Source organism: Lepidothrix coronata, unplaced genomic scaffold, assembly GCF_001604755.1.
Source record: "Lepidothrix coronata isolate B3197 unplaced genomic scaffold, Lepidothrix_coronata-1.0 Scaffold84, whole genome shotgun sequence".
Taxonomy (NCBI): Eukaryota; Metazoa; Chordata; class Aves; order Passeriformes; family Pipridae; genus Lepidothrix; species Lepidothrix coronata.
Window position 1 is genome coordinate 1,188,756 of NW_016690264.1, and position 11,527 is coordinate 1,200,282.

Consider the following 11,527-nt stretch of genomic DNA (forward strand, 5'->3'; position numbering starts at 1 on the left):
TGACCTCAGGCACCTGACTCAGCATTTTCCAAGTCGATATTTTACAATAATAAAAGGGAGAGAGCACCAGGTGTGTGGGAAATGATGGCAAATTTGTGTCTAAAAAGGCAGGGACATTCTTTCTAATGAAGGACTGTAGAGAATATGTTCCTAATCAAAGTGCTAATAATAACCTTGTTTCTATAATTTGCCTTTTTTTTCAGTAAAGTGGGGTTACACGTGACAGCGATTTAGTGGGTTCAGAGGGGGACTAGGCAATGGTTTCAGTTTGATGGTTTTATTATTAACATATCTTGAAGGAAAAGCTGGTCTTGATCCTCTTTGCCTGGGTGTTGTGCCAGTCTATTCCCAGGCGAAGCTGGTACAAAGTAACTACCAGGACAAAATGGAGATATTTTTCACCTATACTGTACAGACTTAAACGGGCAAGATTCAGTGCAAAGCATTGCTATGCTGTGGGTTATTTAGTCTCTTTCCCAAAGGGGAGAGGCACAAGTGCAGCCTCTCTGATCAAATGCAGCCATAAGGATACCTCTCCTCCCTGTGATGGTTTGGTGCCACATCCACAGCTGTCTCTTCGATGCACCAGGTAACCACAAGTGTCTGCCTGTCTCTCTAGAACTTCCACTGGGAAATCTGAGTGCACAGGAGGAGCTGGGACCCAGTACAGATATCAGAGCTATCCTGGGATGAAATCACATTCACAAGGTGGGAACAAGACTCTGCATTTTGGCTTTCATTCAGCAAGTCAGAAAAGATCTCTGCAGCTGCTGCTGAGCTTCTTGCTTTGACCAGTGACAGGAGGGCAACATCTCCCTCCACAGCTTTTAGCGGAAAACTCAGAGTAAAGCCAAAGTAACCCAAAAGATGGTGTGAGCTGCTAAGGCTGGCTACCAACCTCCCCTCCACGACACACCCAGGGACAGGGTGTGTCCTGGTGATCCACTTTGCCGTGGGGCCCCCAAAACTTTGTAGCATGTAGAAAACCACATTTCAGTCCCTTCAAAAGGAAATTTAATTAAAACTCAAGGAGAAAAACCTCCCCCGGGGAACCAGCAAAACAGCAAAATAAGTAGACACCTCTGCCTCTAATTTATGCGAGTTTAAAACTAATACTAAGATTGGTTTAATTACCTGGGAACAATGTATTTCTCTCGGATTGCAGAACAGCTCGTTAGTGTATTTTTTTTTTTTTACCCACTTCCAGTTGAAATTGATAATACATCCCTCACTCAAAACATTGTCTACCAATCACCATGGTTACTGCCAGGTTTTTCCACAAGGACCCAGCATATTCATCTGTCAAGTATGCTAATGGCGAACGGACCCTGTCACACAAAGGAGCAGGCTATTCAAACATACACTTGCCAAATAATTGTACATGTCAAAAGAATGATGCTTGTTATTTGCCTAATATTATCCCCCAGAAGTGGGAAATAGTTCAGTTCTCAATGCAAAATGGCTTGCCCTTATCAAATAGGCAATTTGCTGATAATTTGGACTATTAGAGATCTTGGGGTGGGGAGACAAAGAGGGGGGTAGCAAATGTAAGTGGCCTTTTATAATTGCACTGAAAGCAAAATGGGGCATTAAGTGCCCCGGAGGTGCAGCAATGAGGAGCATCACAGGAAGTGCTGACGGCCGATCCGAGGGGCTCCTCACAGCCTCCCCTCTCACCTCTGTCAGGTAGCTGCTGGTGGGTGGTTAATTATAATTTAGCAGGAACACTTTTCTCAACTGCATTTTTTTATTGCTATTTATCTTCATGATGGGCCAATTTCACATTTGTCTATTTCAGTAATTAAGCCAAAGAAAAATGTTACCGTAGGATTCCTCTAAATTTCTGAGCTTCTAGCAGCTGGGGTTCTTGAGCCTGTGCTGATATATCTGCAGCCGAGGTGGTGAGGTGGCCTTTTCCCTCACTTTGGGGCACTTAAAGGCTCTTCCCATTCAGAGCAGGTATCTGGAAGGGCTGAGCCAGCCCGGGGACTGATGACCTGCCAGAGGCAGGGGCTGTGGCTGACATCTGCAGATACTCCTGCTCCACCACGGACCACCCAGCAGAAGGGTGAGACCACAAAACCCACATCACCTGTGCCACACATGTGGAGGAGGAGAATCCTGGAGCACTGTCCTCTCAAGGTGAAAAACTAATTAGCATCTCTATCTGAGATGTCTAAGTTGTAAAAGTGGCAAATATTCAGACATTTCTATTTCTTTGAATAGAATGGGCAAAATTTCTCTCAGTATCACCTCAGGGCTTTCAATATTATTGTTCCTACTTCACATGGTTTTGTAAGGAAACAGGAGAGGTTGCAGAATTTATTTCTTCTTCACCCAACTCTGCTTTTTTCCTCTCTTCCTCCAGGAAGATTGAATCTGGGCAGTTAAAAGGTGCTGGCTGGAGGGCCCAGGAGCATTGTTCACTGTAAGAACAAGTGCACAGGCATCAGCCTCCTGCCTGCAGTCTCCTGTGGTGTGTCCAATCTATCTGTATGGTTCTTGACTTCAGCTGGTGTCCTCCATGCCATATCCTGTGAAAAGACAGCTTCCTACCAATCCCAAATGTGCACCAAGCACAGTGACTTTAACCTGGGTGACATACCTGAGCAGGAGTTTGATACCATGACCTAGAACCAGAAGGCACTTTAGCATCTTCCCTAAACTGCCTGGTCTTCATCCAGCCTGCCTGGTCTGGTCTGGTCTGTAAAGAGCAGTGCAGTCATGTCCTCAGGATGTGACCTTATTTGATGGATGTGGCTGAATTATGATCCCCCATCCCTGGAAGTGTTCAAGGCCAGGCTAGATGGGACCGTGAGCAACCTGGTCCAGTGGAAGGTGACCCTGCCCATGGAGATGGGTTTGAAACCAGATGATGTTTAAGGTCCCTTCCAATTCTAGCCATTCTATGGTTTTATAATGATTTTCCTCAATTGAGGATTCTGATTGCTGACCCCCCCCATGCTTTCTGTAAGAGTGAAACACAGTATTTTGCCTTGGGGAGGATGGAGGAGACTTCCCTTCAGACTGTAAAATCGACTTCTGTTTGCCCTGGAGAGGTGAGCCCTTAAAATGCACATGGGGGAGGCAAGAAAATGTATGATCAGGAAGCTGAGTTTAGGGGGTGACCAGTAAATTTTGTGTGGGAGGAGAACAAGTACAGGTTATGGTTTGCTACCCTGTGGTGTTTCTTGTGAAAAATACTAATTTTCTAATGAACAGAAAGAAGAGAAAGAAAAAAAGCATCAACTAGCAAACAACCTAATCGGCTATTAAAATATTTCCAAGCAGTGAAATTAATACAATTCCCAGCTCATAACTTATTTGCCTCTGTACAAAATTAACATAGATAAATAAATTAAAAAAAATAACCTCACCCAAACTGCTTCATAATAAAATGTGATCATAGCAATAATAAGATGCTTCAGTGCATGAATTTGGTTGTATTAATTCACCCCTGGTGTAATTGACAGCTCTCAGCCTTCAGCTTTCTGCTGAACAGCGCACTACAGCTGAATTATTATACCTGGCACTTCAGACTCTTCCAAATCTCATTGCCTAATTGCGTTCTCTTCTAGTAGGTGAGTGTTAAACTCAGACATTAAAGGATCTCTGCCAATTACCTGAAGCTCAACATTTGATCTGTCTGAAAATCTCACCGATCCGTGGGGGACTGCTCCTCTGTCTGCATCCTGAGCGCTGCTTCTCTCCTTGCTTAGTGCAGTGTAAAGTGAAAGTAATTCTACCCCTGGCTTTAAGGGCATAAAAAGAGTGAATAATAGAGGGAATTCAGGTAAGAAATCCAGACCCCCCTCCACCCATTCAGAATTAGAGCTAGTATTAATCCAGCAGCAGCTGCTAATTATGTAGGATTTGTAGGAAAATGTATTGCTCTCTTTGTCTTCCCATTTCTGGTTTTACAGATGCCGTCTGACTGGTGCTTCTGTGAGATACCTTGTAAAAGAAGCAGCTTTTCTGGGATTACCTCCCCATTGCATTGCTTCTCCTGCTTGTAGTTCACTGATGTGTTTCAGTCCGTGGTCACCGTAAAGCCTGTGTGGCTCAGCGATGCTTTGGAGACCCTTGTTTGCAAACCAGTCAGTTAAATTAAGAAGCTTGATTCTCATTGCTGTGTGATGACATCTTCAATTTAGCTCGTGCCCCAGTGAGGAAGTAAACAAACAATAAAAGTGTCACAATTCCTTCTAGTTCCATTAGACAAACAAGAAGTTTATTCAGTGTTTTGGCAAATGAAAATTTAAACAAACTGTCAAGGGAGACATTTTCCCCATCAGATGCTCTCTGAAAGGGGATTATAACAAGAAAGAGCTATCACCCACCATGTCATTAAAAACAAAGGCCCCTGTGAACCCCTTTTATTAAAGATTAGCAGCACTGATTACAGACTCGCAGTCTGAGCCAAAGACAAATTAGAATATCTTTCGCCATGGGATAACTTACACTCCCCTCCTAGGCAATGAGACTATTGCAAACAGTGGACTCCTGAGAGCAGACAGTTTTCACCTCTGGCCATTTATTCTGCCATTTAGAAACAGACTGGTGATCTGTCTAGACTTATTTGCTGCCAGAGACCAACACTTCATTACACCTCCTGCTGAATGATTCCAGGTGAGACCAGTTGTTCATGCAAGCAGAAATACCAGATTTTGGGCTTTTGTCATGGACAACCCTTAAGGCTACTTCAGAAAATGTTGCCAAGCCAAGTGCCAAGGAGCTCTGTTCCAGCAGAGACAGACCAGGATGGTAATGCAATGCTTAGCAAGTCATGCAAATTCAGTCTTCATGTGATGGCCACAGGCTTGGTGCAGATTTAAAGACCCATCAGACTAGTTGCAGACCTTACTGCCTCTGAGGAGTAAACATCCTGTATATACCCTTCTAACCAGCAGAGATATTCTGGACAGCCCCAGAGACCAAGCAGAAACAGTTGCAGAAGGGATATTAGTGCTCTCTAGGATGGCTGTTCAGACTTCTCGGTGTGATGGAGACAGCTTTTCCAGCCTCCCAGATGGGGTTATTGTCTTGACACCCAACACAGGAAAAATTTGTATTTGTGGGTAAAGGAGAAAACAGCTCTTGAAATATTGCCCTGTGAGATCCCATGGTACCCAAGGATACCCATGGACCATGGATATCATGGTTTGGATCTCTGGATCCAGGTCCAGAGATTGATAAAGTTGTGGGTGATGTAGGGATTAATTCTGGTCACTGGGCATCTCCCTGCAACCTGTCCTTCATGCTGCTATCCCTGCAAGGCTGAGCTGAGCCCCGGGACTGAGTTGCCCTTTCCCATTAACTGTGCACAAGAGTGGGAATAGGCTAAATTTTGGCACTACCTGGGAGATAAGTGATCTCATTTCCAGCTGTGTCACAACCATGTAGGAGGCTCAGCTGCCACCATAGTAACAACCAGTCCTTAGACAGTAAGGCATGTCCAAGATGTGATGCTTCACTTACTTGGGAACTGACCTCTCCTGGATGTGAAAAACTGCAGACCCACTTTCCCTCTCTCACAAAGCAAAAATCAAATAATATTGCTTCCCCCTTCTCTCCCCTTCCCTCCCCAGGCTCAGAAGGGAAGGCAATGAGGAACCAGTGCAAGAACTGTGCTAACATTTCAAGAGTCCGGTGCACGCAGGAATGGCAAAAGGAATGGAGAAACAAAATCCTGCAAAACAAATCATGATATCACGTGTGGGATTCCTCTCTCCTCTTTTCAGTGGTCTATAAATTTGATCTGAGCTCTCAACTGTTTGTACTAATGTATTTCCAGATGACACCTTCAGAGGATTGTGTGGTATGAACTTATCCTACCTGTCTTTGGGTGGAATGAATCTAGATCCCTGCAAGAAATGAATAAACAAGTCTGCGGCTAACCTGTCATTTCTTTGACACCCTCAAAATCCTGTTTTATTGTCCTACAACACTTACCCATCCCACCTGCTAAGTCCTTTTCCCTTGGATTTCATCAGACCTCCAGCTTCAGACCTACATATATTCCTACACCTCAGCAGAGACTCTGCTGGGTTTGCCTCTGGTCTCCTGGGCACACCCTAACCACAGGTTACTCCCTGTTCCCAGCCTCAGACTTTGCTCTAATAACTCTGCAGAGCCAGTGCTTCTGTCCCAGTGCCTGTAGGTGCCTGTTTTCGCAAAAGCAAAACTGGCTGGGTTTCAAAACACCAGCCAGGAGCTGCAATTACCAAAGATGTGCCTGTAAGCCTTCCTGGGGCTGGAAAAAGGATTGCATTTGAGATGAGGAGATGCTGCAGTAACACTGCTCCAGCTGGACACATTTGTTGGCAGGAGAGAGCCCAGCCATTGCAGGGTGACAGATCCCCAGTTCCTTAGGTCCAGGGGGACCACCTGGTTTTGTAGGAAGCTGTTCTCCCAGACATTCTTCTGTCATGGGCAGGCAGGGGACAGTGAACAGGGAGAGACTTTTTTTAGAAGCAAGAGGCTCACTGTGGAATGAGCCCTGCAACTTGCACAGTCACAGCATCAGTCTTTGTTTATGTACTGAACTGATGAGCAATTAACTTGGAGATGATAGTTATATGCAGAGCACAGGCCTTGTAATGTGCTTTCTCTTAGGGCTGCCTAACATTTCCTATTATTAGACTCAACTTTCTGTTACACCTTTTCCAAATTCTAACCACTCAGGCTGAAATCTTCCCTCCTGGGTGTTGCCTCAGGCTGGACTGATCATATTTTGTGAGGCAAGTTTATATGTGCCCTGGGGGAACCCCTAGTAGGGTTGTGCAATCTATGCTAATGGCTCTGAATGACACACGGGGAGAAGGGGACCTGGGAGAGCCAGGAGACAATAGAAATGCAAACCAGGGCATGCAATTAGGCTGGGATGGAGCTAAACTGAAGGCAGAGGGGTCTTGTAGAGAGGCCTCTATGATTTCCTGCTGCATGGTCTTTGTTCATAATAACTGCAAGAGTGATCCTTCATTGTCTGATCATGTCTGGCTACATTTTCCTGGATGTAAATTACAATACAGCTTGTCTGACCTCAGTGTCATCATCCCCAGCAAATTGCAGCTGGTTCTCACACTGTTATTATGGAACGCACTGCTTTCCCATGCTCCTGAAAAGGCCAAAAGCTTTCATTACTGTGTGACTGGAAAAGTGCCACGGGTTAAATCAGCACAAGGTGTGTGCCTCACAGAAAAAGGGCAACAAGTATGGCTCCAAATACGAGTCTTAGAGGCACAGATAGAACTGGTCAGTAGAAAAAAAATTGAGGTGATTTGCTTCACTTTTCCCACTGTTCATCCTTAGTGAGAAAAGCACTGAGGCAAGATATTATAATGAGCTCCCAGCAACCGTAGCTTGAATATTTGACACAAAGTCTGGAGCAGAATGATCCCCTATGGCCCCATCAAGCAGCTTCATCTCCAGGTCCTAGTCAAGCATTAGCCAGTAGAGGGGATGCAGAGATTTAAGGTCAGGCTACACAGGGCTCACAAGTATAGAAGGTGTCATGTTGGAAGAGATACCCCCTAGTCTCCACCAGGGCCATAGGGTTGCTGTGTTGAAGGGTATTGCTCTAGGCCATGGACTTGGGCTGTGCTAAGAGGAGAGAGGATATAAAATACTGGGGAGGCTGACTGGGCAAAGCAAACTGTCGCCTGGTGAGTGAGATACTCATGGGCAGACCTTACTTCTGCAAGTCCCTGAGGTATCCAGGGGAAGGGGCTTCCTGATAGCAGTCTCTGGATTGTCTCTGCTGGGCTACTGCCATCAAGTTTCCATTGCCCCCTCAACATGGACACTCCCAGAACCTGTGATACCATTCTCAGAGGTCACCTCACTCTTATTAATCTGAGCTTTCAGTCCTGCAACAGATGTGCTTATAAAGAAGCTAATCTCAGGACCCTGTTTTCATCTTCTTTATGGGAATAGCTCTGAGCAGGGAGGGTGAGGACAGAGAAACTCACATTGCTTTAAGCAAATATGAAGTCAGATGTACCGGGAAAGGAAAAAAAAAAAGCTAAATTATTCCTGCAGCATCTCTGCTCCCTATGCGTGGCACAGCTTCTTAATGCTTCCCATATCTACCACCTCCCTCCCCAAACTAAATGAGAAACAAATCCATTATTTGAAGGACATTTGTCTAAAATTCCCCTTTTGTGCCTTGGCTATCTGGGACCTGCAGCTGTCACTTCCTATTCTTCTTGTAATTGCTCCTACTACAGCTAATAATGCATTTATCAAGCAGAATTTACTTATTTATTTATTTGTCTCCCTTTATTATTTTTATTATTTAGGTATAAAATAAGTCTTTTTCTCCACACTGCTCCATTAGAAATCCATAGGCTTCCAAAGAAGCAGTGGCTGCTCTGTGCTCCTGCCTCAGCCGCAAGGAATTAGTTTATTAATATATTGCACCCCTACAGCAGCCTCTTGGATGTGAGGTTTTCACCTGATCATGCCACCCCTTCCCGTGATAGCTTCTAAAGTGAAGCTCTCACAAAGGGACAAAAAGCAATCCAAAAAGCAATTTACTTGGCTGACAATTTCCTCTCTCCCCAGAGGTGTGGTCAAAGATATTTGTGCATTTGAAGGAGGGAGGAGTCAGCCCTTCCCAAGCGTTTACTGCAGTGGGAGCCGGGATCAAGGGACTGCAAGGCTCCAGCCCAGGGCTCTGGTGATGCCTGCATCCATAGGTTCATGGTACAGCCTCCCAGGGCAAGCAGGACTTGGACACCTTGGAGGGGGCAGTGCATGAGATGTGGCTCTGCAGGCTGAATTTGGATAACTCAATTCCTCCCACCTTCTTGCTTCCCACCTTTTTACCACACCTTTCTGGTGGTGAGCTTTGGAAATGCTTCTTTTTGGTGGGAACACCAAGCTTATATCCACCTTTTGTAACAAACACAGAGGGTGTGAGGAATGAGTTTATCAAACACACATGCATCCTGCTTTATCTAATTGCCTTCTTCCTTGGGCAAATCATGGCTATCTTTCACTGTTTGTTCAAGGGCTGATATGAAAGAAGCTGAATCTCTAAACCTTCAGGTTTCCTACTGCTCTATTAATTTCCCCCATTTGGGAATTACCCACAGAGCCTGTCCCTCAGAAGCAAAACCTTCAGCTATCTCCTGCTTCTGTCCATGGGATATCTACTTTGAAAGTTGTTATACATCTAATGAGAGATGGGCCGGAGGTGAAAGGTGAAAGGTTGTGTTCATGCAACTTGCTCTTGCAAATTAGGGAACAGAATTGCAAAAGAGAAGACAAGAAACAAATCATTCAGTTGCAAACTAAAACATCTGGAACACCAACTGCCCTTTTGTTCTAAGGAATAATGAAGCAGCTGTTAGAGATCTCATGGAGATATGAAGGAGAGAGTTGTTCTGACATCTATATGGACATTGTTGGATCTCCAGGTCTCTAGGGCTGAGAGGAAATTAATTTCTTTTCTCCCTTGGAACAGCGATGGATAAGCTTGAAAAACACAGAGGTTTTTCAGATATTCCTCTGCTTTTGCCTGCTACTCCTGAATTAACAGAATGAAGTGATTTTCCTGGTCTTTTCAGGGTGTATATGTAGAGGGCAAAGAAGAGCAGAATTCAGCCCGTCAGGTTTACAGGCACAGGGTCTTGGCCAGTTGCTCACTGGGATGCTTCTGGCCTCCCAGTCTGGGTGCTTAATCCAGGAACCAGTTGGAAAAAACAAGTGATCCAGACCTTGAACGCTTCATTAACCAAAATTTATGTTCAGTTCCCTGGATGAGAACTGGGTGGACCCATGAAAAACAGATGCATATTTGGAGTGCTAATGGATCCGAGACTTGTGAAAAATTCCCTTTGAGATGAAGGAGAACCAATTTTCCCAGGTGGTAAAAGACTTCTTTTCTGGAGTACCTCATGTGCAGTTGTACCAGCAGTGCTCTGCATTCCAGGTTCCCTCTGCTTGGTGACCTGGGAGTTGTGGAATCATTATCAGTGGGAAAGAGTTAGAAAGACTAATTCATTCTGCTGTATGTGACAATCATTGCCTTGCTCACCAAGCTGAGGATTTCACCCTGATTCTTGCTCCTGACAAACCACGGGGGCATTTAATCCCTTGCTGGCTCAAGTGTTTGTGCCTGGCACTGCAGACGTGGTCTCTGGGACTGAACTCCCTTTGCTCCTTCCCTTCCGCTGCCAATGTGCCAACAAACCCGCTAAAAAAGGAGAGTTCTGAGAGACGTTCAAACACCCTGTAGCAACACTATTTTGTATGCAGTTTAGATGCCACAAGTGAAAAATTGCCTCTCCTCTCTACCAGAGCACAATGGCCACCGTGGAGGAAGGAGGAGTTCTCCTCCTCCCCATCCTTCATCCCTTCATCGCTTCAGGACTTCACCTTCCAGCCATGCGTGTGCCCTGCCAGCATCATCCACGTCGCTCAGCAGAGATGCTGCTTGCTTGTACTACACTTGTGTAATGCAGCGTTTCACCCGTCCTCGGGGAAAGCAAAAAAGCAGAGCTTCAAGCTGAAGTTGTGTGTGTCCTGTATTGCTAAGCGGCTGTGCATCGGTACAAGCTGTAATGGCTGGAAAGCATGTCCTCACTGATAGCACATCGACTACTTGGATTGCTAAAGGGAGAGGAGATGGTCTCCCTGTGCACTGTCTCGTTCAATTTTATCTTTCCCCAAGCATAGGGAAAGCGTTAGGGAAATGTCGCTGTGTTTGTTGGTTTTGGTTTTAGTAAGTTTAATTTGCTTGTTCCCCCTGCAGCCACCGTGGAACTTATAAAGCTAATTCTTGGATAATTTTTAAAGGAAATTAGAAAAAAAAAAGTATCTTCTAAGCTTGTAAAATCCCACTGGAAAAAGAAACTTAAATGAGAAGCTTACTTTCCTTTGATACTAAAGCAGGATGGACTCACTCATAAAGATTTTATTGAATTGCAGGCATGGTTTAGCCAAATAATTTTGCAGCTTTGTCTGTTTTGGTGAATGGATTCTGTTTTAAAATAGTGGAGAAGTTTTCCTCAAAGTAGAAAAAAAAGTAACCCAAGTGGTTTTTTTATATGGATGCTTCATAAAACTACAATAAGTTTCCCAAAACCTAAAATTAAATGCTTTATTTCTGGTTGAGTAAAATGTTGCATTTGACCCAAAAGAAGTTATGACTAAAATTCCAGCAAATTTGGACCAAACACTGAAGAGCCTCCAGCACTGTCTGCAACCAGTCCTCTCTCCTTTTCATCTTTTTTCAGTTATTTTATTTTCAGGAACACCAGTTTCACCCAGAAGTGTAACAAAGCAAAGAAGCACTTAATCATAGGTCTTTTGTCACGGGCCATTTAGATCCTAAAAGACAGATTACAAGGAGAGTAATCTTTAAAACTAATACAGAGCAGAGATCTCTATAGTTGCTTAGGATCCGTTCATGCAGTTTGTGATGTGCTAAGGAACCACCTTACTCCATCAGAGTAGGTTTTTTCTCCCCCAGCTCCCTTTCCTGCCTCATTTTCAACAGCTGTAAAGTAGATAACCTTTC